Source organism: Carassius auratus, unplaced genomic scaffold (genome assembly GCF_003368295.1).
Source record: "Carassius auratus strain Wakin unplaced genomic scaffold, ASM336829v1 scaf_tig00215034, whole genome shotgun sequence".
NCBI lineage: Eukaryota > Metazoa > Chordata > Actinopteri > Cypriniformes > Cyprinidae > Carassius > Carassius auratus.
Window position 1 is genome coordinate 3,828 of NW_020527912.1, and position 19,076 is coordinate 22,903.

A 19,076-nucleotide genomic window follows, 5' to 3' on the forward strand; every position below is an offset into this window, starting at 1 on the left:
AATCTAAAGGCCTTTGCGATGTTAAATTGCGAAGATTTTGAGTTTTCGTTGAAGGGCGTGTCCGTGGCGGCCTGGCGAATTTCGATGACTCGCCATGAAAAATGAAGTTGCTATAACTCAGACATACAATGTCCAATCTGCCCCAAACTTCACATGGTTGATAAGACTCTGGAACAGAATAGATTGACATGCCCATATGCAGTTATAGTCATAGCGCCACCTATTGGCAACAGAAAGTGTCATATTTTATGCTGCGAAGAACTACTCCTAGAAATTTTATGACATCAATGTATTTTTTGTGGTCAGTCTAATCTAAAGGCCTGTGCGATGTTAAGTTGTGAAGATCTTGAGTTTTCGTTAAAAGGCGTGTCCATGGCGCCGTCACGAAGTTCGATGTCTCGCCATGGGAATAAAAGATGTTATAACTCAGGCATAAAATGTCCGATCTTCCCCAAACTGCACATGTGTGATTAGAGTCCTGGCCTGAACGCATCTGAAGGCCAAAATTCCATGAGGTGTGGCAAAATGGCTCGATAGCGCCACCTATACACTTTCAACAGAGTGCGCCTCGAGCTATGTTTCACGTACATGTACAAAAATCGGTATACACATGTAACACAGCAATACCTACAAAAAAGTCTCTTGGCACGAAATCCGAATCCCAACAGGAAGTCGGTTATTTAGAATTTTCTCTGCAAAATTGGCGTTGTTTTTGCCATTTTCAGGGGTTGTACTTTAACGAACTCCTCCTAGAGATTTATTCAGATCAACAACAAACTTGGTCAGTGTAATCTTAAGCCCTTTGCGATGTTAAATTGCGAAGATCTTTAGATTTCGTTAAAGGGCGTGTCCATGGCGGCCTGACAAATTTCGATGTTTCGCCATGAAAAAGGAAGTTGCTGTAACTCAGACATACAATGTCCAATCTGCCCCAAACTTCACGTTAGATAAAACTTCCGCCCTTAACAGAACTACATGCCCACATTCAGTTATAGTCATAGCGCCACCTATTGGCAACAGGAAGTGACATGTTTTACGCTGCGACAAACTACTCCTATAATTTTTTTGAGATTAACATATATTTTGTGGTCAGTCTAATCTAAAGGCCTGTGCAATGTTAACTTTTGGAGATCTTGAGTTTTTGTTAAAGGGCGTTTCCATGGCGCCATGACAAAATTTGATGTCTTTCCACAGCAAGAGAAGTTGTTGTAACTCAAGCATAAAATGTTCAATCTTCCCCAAACTTCAAATGTTTGATAAGAGTCCTGGCCTGAACACATCTGAAGGCCAATATTCCATTATAATGATAGCGCCACCTGCTGGCAACACAAAGATTGGCACATATATGGGATATACTTTGATATATTCCACTTATATTTAGGATATGCATATTTCTCAACGTTCACCTTTTTACTAAAGCAACACGATGGCGGTGAGCCCGGGTGCGAGGGCCCGTTCATCGCTGCTTGCAGCTTTAATTATTATTATTATTATTATTATTCTTCTTCTCCATAATGAATCGCATTTTTGAGGGCCTAAACATACTCAAAAAGTCATGAAAGTTTGCACACACCTCAGAACCGACGAAAATGTACATATGATATGGGTTTCAGAAGTGGGTGTGGCAAAATGGCTCAACAGCGCCACCTATACACGTTCAACGGTGTGCGCCTCGAGCTACGTTTCATGTACATGTATGAAAATTGGTATACACATGTAACTCTCCAATACCTACAAAAAAGACTCTTGGACCAAAATTCTAAACCCAACAGGAAGTCGGTTATTTTTAATTTTATGAGCAAATTTTGTGTCATTTTTGTCATTTCCATGCGTTATATTTTAACGAACTCCTCCTAGAGATTCATTCAGATAAACACCAAATTTGGTATGCGTCATCTAAAGGCCTTTGCGATGTTAAATTGCGAAGATTTTGAGTTTTCGTTAATGGGCGTGTCCGTGGCGGCCTGGCGAATTTCGATGATTCGCCATGAAAAATGAAGTTTCTATAACTCAGACATACAATGTCCAATCTGCCCCAAACTTCACATGGTTGATAAGACTCTGGAACTGAACAGATTGACATGCCCATATTCAGTTATAGTCATAGCGCCACCTATTGGCAACAGGAAGTGTCATATTTTATGCTGCGAAGAACTACTCCTAGAAATGTTATGACATCAATGTCTTTTTTGTGGTCAGTCTAATCTAAAGGCCTGTGCAATGTTAAATTGTGAAGATCTTGAGTTTTCGTTGAAGGGCGTGTCCATGGCGCGGTGACAAAGTTCGATGTCTCGCCATGGGAGTAGAAGTTGTTGTAACTCAGGCATAAAATATCAGATCTTGCCCAAACTTCACATGTTTGATAAGAGTACTGACCTGCCCACATCTGGAGGCCAATATTCCATTGGGTGTGGCAAAATGGCTCGATAGCGCCACCTATACACTTTCAATGGAATGCGCCTCGAGCTACGTGTCACGTACATGTACAAAAATCGGTATACACATGTAACATACCAATACCTACAAAAAAGTCTCTTGGTACGAAATCCGAATCCCAACAGGAAGTCAGTTATTTTGAATTTTCTCTGCAAAATTGGCGTTGTTTTTGCCATTTTCAGGGGTTGTACTTTAACAAACTCCTCCAAGAGATTTATTCAGATCAACACCAAACTTGGTCAGTGTAATCTTAAGCCCTTTGCGATGTTAAATTGCGAAGATCTTTAAATTTCGTTAAAGGGCGTGTCCATGGCGGCCTGACAAATTTCGATGTTTCGCCATAAAAAGGAAGTTGCTGTAACTCAGACATACAATGTCCAATCTGCCCCAAACTACACATGTTGGATAAGACTCTTGACCTGAACAAATCTACATGCCAATATTCAGTTATAGTCATAGCGCCACCTATTGGCAACAGGAAGTGACATATTTTACACTGCGACAAACTATTTCCAGAAATGTTATGACATCAATGTCTTTTTTGTGGTCAGTCTAATCTAAAGACCTGTGTGATGTTTAGTTGTGAAGATCTTGAGATTATGTTAAAAGGCGTGTCCATGGCGCCGCGACGAAGTTCGATGTCTCGCCATGGGAATAAAAGATGTTATAACTCAGGCATAAAATGTCCGATCTTCCCCAAACTTCACATGTGTGATAAGGGTCCTGGCCTGAACAGATATGAAGGCAAATATTCCATTGGGTGTGGCAAAATGGCTCGATAGCGCCACCTATACACTTTCAACGGAGTGCATATGCACTTTCAATGGAGTGCGCCTCGAGCTATGTTTCACGTACATGTACAAAAATCGGTACACACATGTAACACACCAATACCTACAAAAAGTCTCTTGGTACGAAATCCGAATCCCAACAGGAAGTCGGTTATTTAGAATTTTCTCTGCAAAATTGGCATAGTTTTTGCCATTTTCAGGGGTTGTACTTTAACGAACTCCTCCTAGAGATTTATTCAGATAAACACCAAACTTGGTCAGTGTAATCTTAAGCCCTTTGCGATGTTTAATTGCGAAGATCTTGAGGTTTCGTTAAAGGGCGTGTCCATGGCGGCCTGACAAATTTCGATGTTTCGCCATGAAAAAGGAAGCTGCTGTAACTCAGACATACAATGTCCAATCTGCCTCAAACTTCACATGTTAGATAAGACTTCTGCCCTTAACAGATCTACATGCCCATATTCAGTCATAGTCATAGCGCCACCTGCTGGCAGCAGGAAGTGTCAATGTTTTACACTGCAAATAACTACTCCAAGAAATTTTATGACATAAAAATTTTTATTTTGGTCAGTCTAATCTAAAGTTCTTTGCAATGTTAAATTGTGGAGATCTTGAGATTTTGTTAAAGGGTGTGTCCATGGCGCCATGACAAAATTTGATGTCTCGCCATCGGAAGAGAAGTTGTTGTAACTCAGGCATTAAATGTTCAATCTTCCCTAAACTTCACATGTTCGATAAGAGTCCTGGCCTGAACACATCTGAAGGCCAATATTCCATTATAATGACAGCGCCACCTGCTTACAACAGGAAAATTGGCACATATATGGAATAAACTTTGACATATTCCACTTATATTTCTGAGTTTAAATGCATATTTCTCACCGTTCACATATCTACTAAAGCCACTTACTGCCGGTGAGCCCGGGTGCGAGGGCCCGTTCATCGCTGCTTGCAGCTTTAATTAGGGCCCGAGCACCGAAGGTGTGAGGACCCTATTGTATCTGCTCTGTTTATTATTATTATTATTATTTTTCTTCTCCCCAATGAATCGCGTTTTTGAAGGCCTAAACATACTCAAAAAGTCAGGAAAATTTGCACACACCTCCGAACTGGAGAAAATTTACGTCTGATATGGGTTTCAGAAGTGGGCGTGGCAAAATGGCTCGACAGCGCCACCTATACATGTTCAGCGGTGTGCGCCTCGAGCTACGTTTCACGCACATGTCTGAAAATCGGTAAACACATGTAAGACACCAAGACCTACAAAAAAGACTCTTGGAGCAAAATTCTAAACCCAACAGGAAGTTGGTTATTTTTAATATTATGAGCAAATTTTTTGTCATTTTTGCCATTTCCATGCATTGTATTTTAACGAACTCCTCCTAGAGATTAATTCAGATCAACACCAAATTTGGTATGCCTAATCTAAAGGCCATTGAGATGTTAAATTGCGAAGATCTTGAGTTTTCGTTGAAGGGCGTGTCCGTGGCGGCCTGGCGAATTTTGATGATTCGCCATGAAAAATGAAGTAGCTATAACTCAGACATACAATGTCCAATCAGCCCCAAACTTCACATGTTTGATGTGACTCCAAACCTGAACAGATTGACATGCCCATATTCAGTTATAGTCATAGCGCCACCTATTGGCAACAGGAAGTGACATATTTTACGCTGTGATGAACTACTCCTAGAAATTTTTTGACATCAATGTCTTTTTTGTGGTCAGTCTAATCTAAAGGCCTGTGCGATGTTCAGTTGTGAAGATCTTGAGTTTTCGTTAAAAGGCGTGTCCACGGCGCCATGGCAAAGTTCGATGTCTCGCCATGGGAGTAGAAGTTGCTGTAACTCAGTCATAAAATATCAGATCTTGCCCAAACTTCAAATGTTTGATAAGAGTACTGACCTGAACACATCTGGAGGCTAATATTCCATTGGGTGTGGCAAAATGGCTCGATAGCGCCACCTATACATTTTCAATGGAGTGCGCCTCGAGCTACATGTCATATACATGTACGAAAATCGGTAAACATATGTAACACACCAATAGCTACAAAAAAGTCTCTTGGTATGAAATCCGAATCCCAACAGGAAGTCGGTTATTTTTAATTTTCCCTGCAAAATTGGTGTTGTTTTTGTCATTTTCAGGGGTTGTATTTTAACGAACTCCTCCTAGAGATTTATTCAGATCAACACCAAACTTGGTCAGTGTAATCTAAAGCCCTTTGCCATTTTAAATTGCGAAGGAATTGAGGTTTCGTTAAAGGGCGTGTCCATGGCGGCCTGACAAATTTCGATGATTCGCCGTGAAAAATGATAATGCTATAACTCACACATACAATGTCCAATCCGCCCCAAACTTCACATTTTTGTTAAGACTCTTCACCTGAACAGATCTACATGCCAATATTCAGTTATAGTCATAGCGCCACCTATTGGCAACTGGAAGTGACATATTTTACACTGTGACAAACTACTCCTAGAAATTTTATGACATCAATGTCTTTTTTGTGGTCAGTCTAATCTAAAGACCTGTGTGATGTTTAGTTGTGAAGATCTTGAATTTTTGTTAAAAGGCATGTCCATGTCGCCATGACGAAGTTCGATGTCTCGCCATGGGAATAAAAGATGTTATAACTCAGGCATAAAATGTCCGATCTTGCCCAAACTTCACATGTGTGATAAGGGTCCTGGCTTGAACACATCTGAAGGCCAATATTCCATTATAACGATAGCGCCACCTTCTGGCAACAGGAAGATTGGCACACATATGGAATAAACTTGATATATTGCATTTATATTTATGAGTTTAATTGCATATTTCTCAACGTTCACCTTTTTACTAAAGCCACACGATGGCGGTGAGCCCGGGTGCGAGGGCCCGTTCATCGCTGCTTGCAGCTTTAATTATTATTATTATTATACTTCTCCAAAATGAATCGCATTTTTGAGGGCCTAAACATACTCAAAAAGTCATGAAACTTTGCACACACCTCAGAACTGGCGAAAATTTACATCTGATATGGGTTTCAGAAGTGGGTGTGGCAAAATGGCTCGACAGCGCCACCTATACACGTTCAACGGTGTGCGCCTCGAGCAATGTTTCACGTACATGTATGAAAATCGGTACACATGTGTAACTCTTCAGTACCTACAAAAAAGTCTCTTAGAGCAAAATTCTAAACCCAACAGGAAGTCGGTTATTTTTAATATTATGAGCAAATTTTGTGTCATTTTTGCCATTTCCATGCGTTGTATTTTAACGAACTCCTCCTAGAGACTTATTCAGATCAACACCAAGTTTGGTATGCCTAATCTAAAGGCCTTTGCGATGTTAAATTGCGAAGCTTTTGAGTTTTCGTTAATGGGCGTGTCCGTGGCGGCCTGGCGAATTTCGTTGATTCGCCATGAAAAATGAAGTTGCTATAACTCAGACATACAATGTCCAATGTGCCCAATACTTCACATGTTTGATGAGACTCCGAACCTGAACATATTGACATGCCAATATTCAGTTATAGTCATAGCGCCACCTATTGGCAACAGGAAGTGACATATTTTACGCTGCAAAGAACTACTCCTAGAAATTTTATGACATCAATGTCTTTTTTGTGGTCAGTCTAATCTAAACACCTGTGTGATGTGTAGTTGTGAAGATCTTGAGTTTTTGTTAAAAGGCGTGTCCATGGCGCCATGACGAAGTTCGATGTCTCGCCATGGGAATAAAAGATGTTATAACTCAGGCATAAAATGTCCGATCTTGCCCAAACTTCACATGTGTGATAAGGGTCCTGGCTTGAACACATCTGAAGGCCATTATTCCATTATAACGATAGCGCCACCTGCTGGCAACAGGAAGATTTGCACACATATGGAATATACTTTGATATATTGCACTTATATTTATGAGTTTAAATGCATATTTCTCAACGTTCACCTTTCTACTAAAGCCACACGATGGCGGTGAGCCCAGGTGCGAGGGCCCGTTCATCGCTGCTTGCAGCTTTAATTAGATCTGCATTCCGTCTTAAAATGGTAGCATCTAACAAACCTGCTGATGATTAAGCCATTAATGTGAATCAAACAACTAAAGGCAAAGAGAAAATCACTCAAGCTCTTGAATGAATAACTTTAGCTTTAATAAGAATTAATCTATCTATAATAAACTATGAAGTGTTATTTTACATTTGATAACTTGGTAACACTTTACAATAAGGTTCATTAGTTAGGATTAGTTAACTACATTAGTTAACATGAACTAATCATGAACTGCACTTATACAGCATTTATTAATCTTTGTTAATGTTAATTTCAACATTGACTAATACTAATAATTTATTAAATATGAACTTTATTAAAACCTTGTTAACGTTAGTTAATGCACTGTGAACTAACATGAACTAACAATGAACAGCTGTATTTCTATTAACTAACATTAAATATTAACAAATACAGTAACAAATGTTATGTGTTATATGTCATGGTCATGATTAGTTCATATTAGTAAATGTATTAATTAATGTTTAATAAATGAACCTTATTATAAAGTGTTACCGATAACTTTATTAATTTCTTTTGTAGGTCATATTACTTAACTGAACAGCATGTAGACCTTCCTTAAATTAAAGCACTGTTTATTTAATTTCTATCTTTGTTTTATTGTATATTTATTTTATTTTTGTTTTTGTTGTTTGCTTATTGTGTCTTATTTTATGTAGTCTATATAAAACACAAAAAATGCCAAACAATGTTAAAACATTACCGTTTCTTTTGCTGTAGATATTTATTTTCAAAATATAAAGCCATGTTAATGTTCTTAATTATTTCTTTAAATAAAATAAAAAAAAGAACCGATAAGAATACTGTTAAACTGGGGAAGTTTCTCAAATTTGGTTGATTTGACATGAAATGACCCTATTGCAGTTTAAGTTCTTTTTGTAAGGTTGTTCCATCCAAAATCATGAAAGTTTGCACACATGGCTTAAAACAATTTAATCATGGTAATACTTAACTTTTTTTTAGGATCCCTTGCACTTGGATGATGGAGATGAACCTATATATCCAGGAAGTGATGTCACAAAGGCAGAGACTATTTTAATGATTCTCACATTTGTCCTGCGTCATAAAATAAGTGTTGAGGGTCTGAAAGATTTCCTGTCACTACTGCACATCTTGTTTCCAAGTATTCTGCCAGCCACAAAATACCTATTTGATAAGTACTTTCTATCCATTACAAATCAATGTGAAATTCACTTTTATTGTGAGTCGTGCAAAGGATACATTTGTAAGGAAGTAACAGTACTCACCAAATGTCCTCATTGTGATCTTCCTTTTGACATTGCCTCTAACCTTAAAAGTGGATCATTCATGATCTATTTGCCATTGTCTTCCTCATTGAAAGATGTCCTTGAAAGTCTGAAAAAGAACTCCCAACAGCTAATAAACAAAGCTGAATGGGAATGGGATGACCCAATACGTGACATTTTTGATGGTGACGTCATGAGAGAACACATTCAGAACAAAACAACTGGCCGGTGGGATTTGACTTTACTGTGGAATTGTAATGGAATTCCCGTATTTGAATCATCTCAGTGTTCCCTCTGGCCAATACAAGTAACTATCAATGAGCTGCCACCAGCTATGAGAAAAGAACATATCCTGCTGTCATCACTATGGTTTGGCCAGTCATTGAGACCTTTTTAAAGCCATTTGTTGAAGAGATGGAAGTTTTAAAAGAGACTGGACTACAGTGGATCGATGGTGATGAGATTCGCACTAGTAGAGCCTTTGCAGTTGTAAGTGCTTGTGATGCGGTTGCAAGACCAATGCTAAAAGACAGCACACAGTTTAATGGCAAGTATGGATGTGACTGGTGTCTTCACCCCGGTGAGCGTGTAGAAAAGAGAAATGGCTTTGTGAACACCTACCCTTATGATGATTCCCCTGTAGAAAAAAGGCAACCCCAACAATGGGAAGAGGATGCAGTCAAGGCCTCCTAAGAAGGCTCTCCTGTGAGGGGAGTAAAAGGAATATCCCCACTTCTGTTTCTGCCATTTTTTAACATCATAACTGGTTTCGTCCCAGAGTACATGCATGCTGTCCTATTAGGTGTTGTTTGTCAGTTTATGACCCTGTGGTTTGACAGCTCATATCACTGCAAGCCATGGTATATTGGAACAAGAAAACAAGTCATTAGTAGACGGTTGCTGTCACTTAAGCCCCCCAAGGAAGTCACACGTACTCCTTCTTCATTGGACAAGATAAGATTTTGGAAAGCTTCGGAATTTAAGAATTGGCTGCTTTACTACTCCTTTGCTGTTCTTCAAGGTGTCTTGCCCTCACAGTATCTAAACCAATGGTTGCTTTTGGTTTATGCTATGCATGTGCTCCTTATGAATAACATCTCACGGCAAGCTATACAAAAGGCTGATCTTGCTTTACATAAATTTGTGATACAAGTTGCACCTTTATATGGCAGAGAACACATCAGCTTTAATGTTCATCAGCTAACACATTTAGCTGATACTGTCAAGTTATGGGGTCCATTGTGGTGTATATCAGCATTTGCATTTGAAAGTAATAATCATAATCTCATGATGTATTTTCATGGTACCCAGTGTGTTCCTGAACAGATCTGCCGCACATTTCTCCTTTGGCGTTACATCTTTAGACAAACAATAACAGAGCAAAATAGTCTTGTTTTCCGTTACTGCAGGAGACTTACGGGAATGAGACAGGTAAAAAAACTGCTCATTTTAAACAATCTACATCTCTTTGGCACTCCAAAATTTCAACCACTGTCACCAAGCCAACTTGCTGCTATTAACCGAACATTTCACATTATCGTACTTCGTCCATTACAGTTCTTCAAAAGATTTTTACATGATGGCATTTTGTACACTTCTGATACGTACACAAAAATGCGAAAGCGCATTAATTCAACAGCGATGCTTCAGGATGGAAGCTTTTTGCGTATTCAGCATTTAGTTTTGCTGAGGGGTCATTGTGACTGTGGATTTAGTGATTGTTCCTGCGCATCAATGCCTTTAATTCTGGGTCGTCCTCTCAAAAAACAAACAAAAGCGCCATTCACAGACAGACAATTAAACTTTAGTATTGATTTTGTGACCGAGGTAACGGAGAGTCTCGAAACAATTGCGGTTCCGGTTTCATCACTAAAAAAAAAATGTGTTTTCATCAAGATTAGGGAAAAGTGGTATGTGATCCCAATTGTAAACACAATCGAAACAGACTAAAAGCTTAGTTTAGTGTTGTTACAAGCATCTGAACAGATAGGTAGCTTTACCCACTTGTGTTATTAGATCAAATATCTATACGCTACATTGTACACCATACAATTAAGTTTTATTCAACAGATTAGTTCTATGAGTTCAACACTCTTGTGTCAAGAGAAAATGTCTTTTTTAAACTTTGTAAACTACACAATCTGTTTACACAATGATTCATAACTTTTGTACTCCATAATTAAACACACAAGTAGTCCTATATAGTAATGTTAAATAAAAGACAATAAGATGTCTATGTTATAAGTAGATGGAAGTTTTAAAAGAGACTGGACTACAGTGGATTGATGTTGATGAGATTCGCACTAGTAGAGTTTATGCAATTGTAAGTGCTTGTGATGCTTGTGATGCTAAAAGACAATTTGCCACAGTTTAATGGCAAGTATGGATGTGACTGATGTCCTTCATTGTTAAAAGAAAATCAGATGTCAATGTACTAGCTGGATGAACATGTATGAATATTAAACATTGTAAACCATACAATTATTTATTTAATAGACCAGTCCAGCAGTTCAACACTCTTGTCATGAGAAAATTTAATGCACGTGTACAACAGAAATGTGTGTGTGTTTTAAACATTGTAAACTACACAATTATCTGTTTATACAATGATTTGTTACTGTACTGTTATTAAAACCTGTTAGCTTGCACCAGAACGCCCTCGTCCTCAAAGCCTCTCCACTTGCACGTGTCAGTGATTATGAATAGATTAAATGAAAAAAAATTTAATCTTGACAAACTATGTATCATTATAAAGATCTAAGCCCCAAGCATCGACGACAGATCGCTGTTTTTCAATGGAAAGCTTATAAAGACTGTATTTGCTACATTTGTGTAAGCAGTACACATAAAAAAAAAAAAATAAGCAATGAAAACGCTGTACATACCAGATAATAACGAGTCATAAACACATCCACAGCTGTAAATCCCGGTTTAGTTAGGAAGGTAAGGGTCCACTGAATGACATCTCATGAAGCACGTACGTTTAGTCCAACAAAGCAATAACGTTGTTATATGGATCATAATTCCTTTGTTTACATTTCATTTCTTCAGCGACAGAATTGTTTGTGTCCGTTATGGAATAACTCACGGCCGGAAACTGTGTCTTGGTAGTAAAAACATGGCATGGTTTTGCAGCGTACAGTGGCACAAACAGAATGAGGCGATCCACCGGAAAAAAGAATGAATGAAAAATAGGCGGAAGATAGTTTATTTGAATTTGGCGCTTTCTCCTGTGGGCTCGTGACGCGCTCTGACGCACCTGTCAGCTGATGGAGGCGGAACTTACAGCGATCGACTTTTCTTTGTTTCTTTTATTTTTCAACAGTTTTTATATATGTGAGAGTGTGTTTTATGTTGAATGTGAATGTATATGCAAAAAGTTAGTTTAGATCTCTGCTTTTTACAACCCACTGCTTCACAATTAATATAGAGACGGTATGACTAATTCACACACGCAATCACTGGTACTGGTACTGTGCCAATTTATTTTTATCTGATCCTTATTTATCTCTTACACCGAGATCTGTAAGAAATGTTACGAACATAGATAAGATAACTGCTGATAGTGAGCTATGATGTCAGATCACTCTTTCAACAGGAAAAATATCCCACCTTTAATAGTCAATCATATTTACAGTACAAACCTTGTCAGTGAACTATGAGGGCAAAAAAACAAAACAGAAACAAAATAATCGTTCATTAATCGTAAATCGAGGTAAAATATTCAATTAATCGAGGTTTCAATCATCCAGCCCTACTTTGCATTAACTAATGTTAACGAATACAACTTGATTTTGATAATATATAAGTTAATGTTGAAATTAACATTAACGAAGATTAGTAAATGCTGTAGAAGTATTATTAATTTTTAGGGCCGGGACTTTAACGCGTTAATTGAGATTAATTAATTACACAAAAAATAACGCGTTAACTAAGATTAATTAATTACAGAAAAAAAAATTCCCGCATTTTTAATAACTTATTTTTGCACCGCGGAACGTTTCTCACTGGATGAGTTTCGGCGGACCGATTATACTGGAGCACCAACTAGCGTTCGCATATCACTGCAGCATATCGAGCCTCAAGTATCACCTCAACGCAAAACATATAGCAGCTAGCGTGGACTTTACACTTTATGTTTAACTATGTATTATTTTGTTGGTGCAACTGGCAGTTTATGTTGAACTCTTTATTGTTTTGGCCAAGGTTGTTGAGAGTTGGACTAGTATGTTATGGCCTCTGAAGCAACAGAGAGATGTTTTCTAATAGTCAGTGTTTCTAATGTTCTGAATGTAATTGACAGTATTGTGTTTTACTTAAAAAAAAAAAAAACACTTTACAGAAGGTTCCAGCACCTATAAGCTACCTGAATTTCTGAAATGTACTTTCTAAATTGTTTCTTAATATGCTATTGCTACACTTCATGGCAAAAATTGCACTGGTCTGCTAGACTTGGTTGAACAAAAATAAACAATATTTTGTTGCTTAAGCTTATGTATTCAGTCATTATTCAATGGTATACTATAAATCCATGTGAAAAAAAATTACTTCTCACTGTTCTCAGGTCAAATATTTTTATGCGATTAAAATGCGATTAATTTCGATTAATTAATTACAAAGCCTCTAATTAATTAGATTAATTTTTTTAATCGAGTCCCGGCCCTATTAATTTTTAGTTCATGTTAACAATAGTAGTTAACTAATGTTAACTAATGAAACCTTATTGTAAAGTGTTACCATTTTTGGATGTTCTACTATTATTTTATTATTTTTAAGGTGACCATTGCTGATGGCGTTACAGTTAACAAAATACAGCTTATGCGATGCAACCATCAGAGATCTTCAAAACTTGTGTGTGATCTGCTTGGGGTGATGTTCACAATGGAGGAGCTGTCAACACACTCCTTAACTGGATTAAAGGGAGGTGCATCAGAGAGTGTGAAACCTTCCTTGAATAAGAAGCATGTCAATGCCATTTTTGGTATGATATTTCATACATTATTTTTTATTCATTATATTGTGTACAGTTGTGTTAATTGTCACTAAATATCTCTCATAATAGTTTTTAATTAATTTTTAGAGTACACTTTAAAGAAGTTTCCTTCTTCAAATATTAACGAGCTAAGAGTGGCAGCAAGAAATAAATTAAACAATGCAAGCAAGCTGTTCAAGAAAGGGTAGGTTAAGACAGCAATTTTTGATCTTGGGCAAGTGATAGAATATTTGCCTTCCTATGACTTGAGTTTGAGTTGGTTCTAGCTGTTTGTCTGAGCAATGGAAGACGAGGGTATAATTTCATATCGCAAATATGTGTAGAAGAAAAAAACAAATCTCAATGTCAGATTTTTCCAAGATATAAAGCAAAATTTGCCTGTGAATGCTTTATATAAATACAATATAATTAGGTCTAAATCCCGGTGATCACTCATATCAATGTTATATATATCGTTATATCGTCCAGCCATAAAACTAACACCTAGTTTTTTTGTCAGTTCTCTTTTAAAAACATCCAATTATGCTTAATAAACCAATAACGCACACCGGAGTAAGGTCGACTTTTTAGTTTTTTGTCTCTTACTACAATTTCGTGCAGTATGTAAATGCATTAACCTGAGGAAAAAAATAGTTTTGTGACCTCTGCTTTATGCTGATGTATTGTGTGTTTGTGTATTTACAGATCTTACCAAATTCTGGATGAGGAGCAAAGGAAGGATGTTGGATACAATTTCTGACTTTTCTATAAATCTATTTTAAAATACATTGTTTTATTAGTTATCTCTTTAGTGCATTAAATGTTATTACTTTGGACCCCAGTAAAAGACATTTGTTAAATGTGTTCAATCAGATGGGAAAAGGTAATAATAATACAACTGCCAAATCTTTTACTGTATGTCCTTATAGGTTTATTAGTCAATTTGGGTTCATTTTCTGCCTTTTGATTTTATTGCTTTGTATCTGACAAATTATATGAATCAGAAATCATTAAATAACGTGACAAGACTAAAATACAGTAAGAATACACTTCCAAATAAAAAAATAAAACAAAAATTTTCTGGACCAAAATTTAAAAAAAGTGTCAGTTAAATTTTCAATCACATTTTCATCTTCGAACTGTCTTTTCAACTTGTGGCTGCTTGTTCAAATATAAATTCTAACTATTGCCTTAAAATAACATTAATGAATATATATGGTACATAATGAATTGTTTTGTTTTTTAAAACCTTTTTTCCAGCCAACTATACCCCCATGAAAAAAAAAGAAATAGGACCTGAAGATGTGTTCTAGTTCAAATGCATTTGTGTTAAGTAAATTTGTACAAAAAAAGAAAACAATACTTTTGTCAAACTAGTTTTAGTTTTACTTCCCAAATAAAATATGGATGAACATCTATATATGAAGTATTTGACTATGATCCCATGTCACACTTGATCTGCACTAAGCCAAATCGCAATGTTGATATGCTTTTCTTCGGAAGTCACGTTTAATCTCGTCTCACGGAAAATGTTACTACATTCGACAGGTGTGGAAAAATGGCTTGAGAAAAACGAGTTCTCGTGGTGGTTGAAGCCGGTACCCGGGAATGTGAAACTGTGTCGTTTGGAGATTTCTTTGTTACACACCATTTTCTTCCGTGTGTAATGCATCTCACATTCACAGAACTTTGTTTTGGAAGCAGACTCAGGAAAGGAAGAGGGAAGTTAACAGGAAGTTTATTGAAAACAGTGAGCGGTACAGAAAAAAGCAGGTAAGTGAGATGCACAATGATAAATTGGAGAACTGGATTCTGGAGGTGAATGGAATGTTTTCACTTACAGGTGAGAGGACTGATGGATGATATGATGGGTGACAAGACAGATACAATGGAGAAGGAACAAGGACAAAGCTGGGAGATTGCTGGATGAGGTAAGGTAATGAGACCGGACAATGAGCTGGGATAAGGTGTGTGTATTTATGATGGAGGTGATGAGTGTGATGATGAGGTGCAGGTCTGAGTAATCAGTATTCGGGAGAGGGAGTGCACTGTGATTGGCTGGTGTGAGAACCTGGCAGATCTATAAACAATAGAAATTGAATTTGAATCTAAAATTGTTTTGTATTGTTAATATATTTTGACATCCACTGTCTCCCATGCACAGATCTTATAGGTTTAGTTCACCCGAAAATTCTGTCAGTAATTAGTCACCCTCATTTTGTTCCAACCCCGTAAGACTTTCGTTCATCTTCGGAACACAAATTAAGATATTTTTGATGAAATCCAAAACGCATGCGAAAACTGAGAAGATGAAGCTCACGATCATTTGATGGGAAAGTGAAATGTAAGCCATTAATTTTGCGGCATTGGTAAGGCAATTTTACGTTTTCTTGTTGGTTTCTCACGATTCGGACATCCAGGAAATGCACACTTAATAACCATTTTAAACACTACATCCAGACCAATCTATAATGGTAGATCCTGACCCATCGCTCTTATGAACTCACGTCAGTATGGAAGCATATGGGTAGCATTATTCAATTTGGGATGTAATATGCAAAATGACAATGTAATATGTAAAATGGCAATGTATTTTTGTATTTACATTTACATTTTCCAATACATTTGTGCAACGTTTGGTGCAAAATGAAAATGAAAATTAAGTTGCATAGGTTTAATTTGCCATTTCATACACCAGTTTTAACATGTAAAATGAATGTTAATTTTAACGCTTTATAAGTTGCAAAATGAAAATGAAAATGTATTACAGAAATGATTAGATATGTCTAACATGTTCAAGCAAAAACTGTGGCAAAATGATCATTTAAATGCTATTTTCTTAAATGCATTAACACTCACAGTCAAGACACTTACGATTGCATTTTCATTCAATGACCCGCAATGAATGTAGCAAAATTCAAAGTGCACATTGAAAATGCATTCCGAGCAGATCAAATCTCCGCCCCCTCCCGCCCTGTCAATCACTGCGTGAACAAGGCGGGGCTTACAGAAGGTCAAGAGACTCAAGTGAGAGAAAATGGACAAGACAGTTGGCCCGTGTACGTTTTGATCATTTCGGTTTATGGCTTCAATATTTCATTCGCACTTGTGGGCGGAGCTGAAACGCTGCTTTCATCTGATTGGTCGAATCGCTCCGCTTTCAGCTCGGTCTTTTTATTGTTTCAGGGCAGAATAAGAGTCAGTGCGAGTGAAGCAGTGTAATGTCTGAAACCACCGCTCACTGTTAATTAGCATAATATTTTAATCAGATGTAGCTGGGCACATAATTTGTGCTGCTGAGACATGCAAGAGACCCCGTTAAATTATTGTATGAATATTGTCCCACTGATAAATACAGTGCAAATAGTTCTGTCTCCTTGGATAACAGTGAAGTGGAAATAAATATAGTTAAATTTATGAAATAAAATTAAATAGGATTTTTTGGGAAGGTAAGTCTGGCCAGTTATACAAGCAACATGAGTCAGATGAGTGAAGATCTGAGCTGAATTGGGTGAAACATTTAAGTTCTAGTCTGTGTCAATTAGTCTCATAATAAATAATAATAATAATAATGTTAACTGTATTTTTCGGTATAAGCTGCATCAGTCCAAAAATACGTCATGACGAGGAAAAAAACATATATAAGTCGCACTGGACTATAAGTCGCATTTATTCAGGACCAAGAGAAAACATTACCGTCTACACCCGCGAGAGGGCGCTCTGGGGTAGGCTACGGGAGCACTGAGCAGCATAGAGCCAATTTTACTATTTTTATTTAGAAATTTAACTATATTAATTTTTACAATTATTTATTAATGTCACACACACACATACCTAGTGCCTTTTGACTTAAAAGATGAGAGTGGTAAATTTTACAGACATGGAACTGTTCAGTCTATTATTGATTTTTATTTCCACTTCACTTTTATCCAAAGAGAGAGAACTATTTGCACTGTATTTATCAGTGGGGCAATATTAATACAATACTACAACCTAGAAATAATTTGCAGGTATCGACAGCACAAATTATGTGCCCAGCTACATCTGATTCAAATATTACGCTAATTAACAGTGAGCGGTGGTTTCAGACATAGTGCTTCACTCACACTGACTTTTATTCTGCCTGAAAGAATAAAAAGACCAAGCTGAAAGCGGAGCGATTCGACCAATCAGATGAAAGCAGCGTTTCAGTTCCACCCACAAGTGCGAATTAAATTCTGAAGCCATAAACAGAAATGATCAAAACGTACACCGGCCAACTGTCTTGTCCATTTTCTCTCACTTGAGTCTCTTGACCTTCTGTAAGCCCCGCCTTGTTCACGCAGTGATTGACAGGGCGGGAGGGGGCGGAGATGTGATCGGCTCGGAATACATTTTCAATGTGCACTTTGAATTTTGCTACATTCATTGCGGGTCATTGAATGAAAATGCAATCGTAAGTGTCTTGACTGTGAGTGTTAATGCATTTAACAAAAATAGCATTTAAATGATCATTTTGCAACAGTTTTTGCTTGAACATGTTAGACATATCTAATCATTTCTGTAATACATTTTCATTTTAATTTTGCAACTTAAAAAGCGTTAAAATTAATATTCATTTTACATATTAAAACTGAAGTAGGAAATGGCAAATTAAAATTATGTAATTTAATTTTCGTTTTCATTTTGCACCAAACGTTGCACAAATATATTGGAAAATGTAAATGTAAAATACAGAAATGCATTGCCATTTTACATATTACATTGTCATTTTGCATATTACATCCCAAATTGAATAATGCTACCCATATGCTTCCATAACGTCAGAGGCGTTTCTAATGAAGAAAGTGAATAGTTGAATAAAGTCGTTATTTATATATTTTTATTTTTTGTGCACAAAAAGTATTCTCATTGCTTGATTAACTTCTAGTTGAGCCACTGTAGTCACTTGGACTATTTTAACGATGTCTTTACTAACTTTTCTGGGCCAGCAGGATGAAATTACCAAGAAGCCTATGAAGGAGTGAGGCGGCTCTCAAATTTCATCAAAAATATCTTAATTTGTGTTCAGAAGATGGACGAAAATGACGGGGTTGTAACAACATGAGCGTAAGTAATTACTGATAGAATTTCCATTTTTTGCATAAACTAACCCTTTAAACATTACATTTAATGATTTTGGACAACTTGTGACTGGCAAAAATGTCATTTCTAATTATCATCTTCTTTAATACAGAAAAGAGAGAGTGTGAAACCATCAGCTGTTTGCTAGGTAAATAGTAAAGTCGTAGTGAATGCCATCAATAAACATATAATGAATATATGGTATGTACTGCATATCTAAAAAAAAATTTGGTCCCCAGTCTGCTAAAAAAGACCTGTCCAGTGTATACCAACATGAAAAAAAAAAAGAAATAATTCTTGGACTGAAAGAAAGTGAGTTCTATTTACAAGTACATTTACAATCCAATGAATGTTTGTCTAACAAATGTCAGTATAACTCCCCAAATTAAATATTATAAATATTAAATGGATAATTAACTTACCAAAAGGAATAAAAAATAACCATAAAATAGGTCCACAAGACTCATGT

At 36.8% G+C, this 19,076-nt stretch overlaps 1 long non-coding RNA gene across 1 annotated transcript; it reads left to right on the forward strand.

The window, feature by feature from the left end:
• The first annotated feature begins 14,669 nt into the window (after window positions 1-14,669).
• On the forward strand, window positions 14,670-18,559 carry LOC113093417 (uncharacterized). The gene is made up of 3 exons (XR_003287740.1): window positions 14,670-15,277; window positions 15,348-15,435; window positions 18,478-18,559. It is a non-coding gene; the product is annotated as an uncharacterized LOC113093417 (long non-coding RNA).
• The last annotated feature ends 517 nt before the right edge of the window (window positions 18,560-19,076 follow it).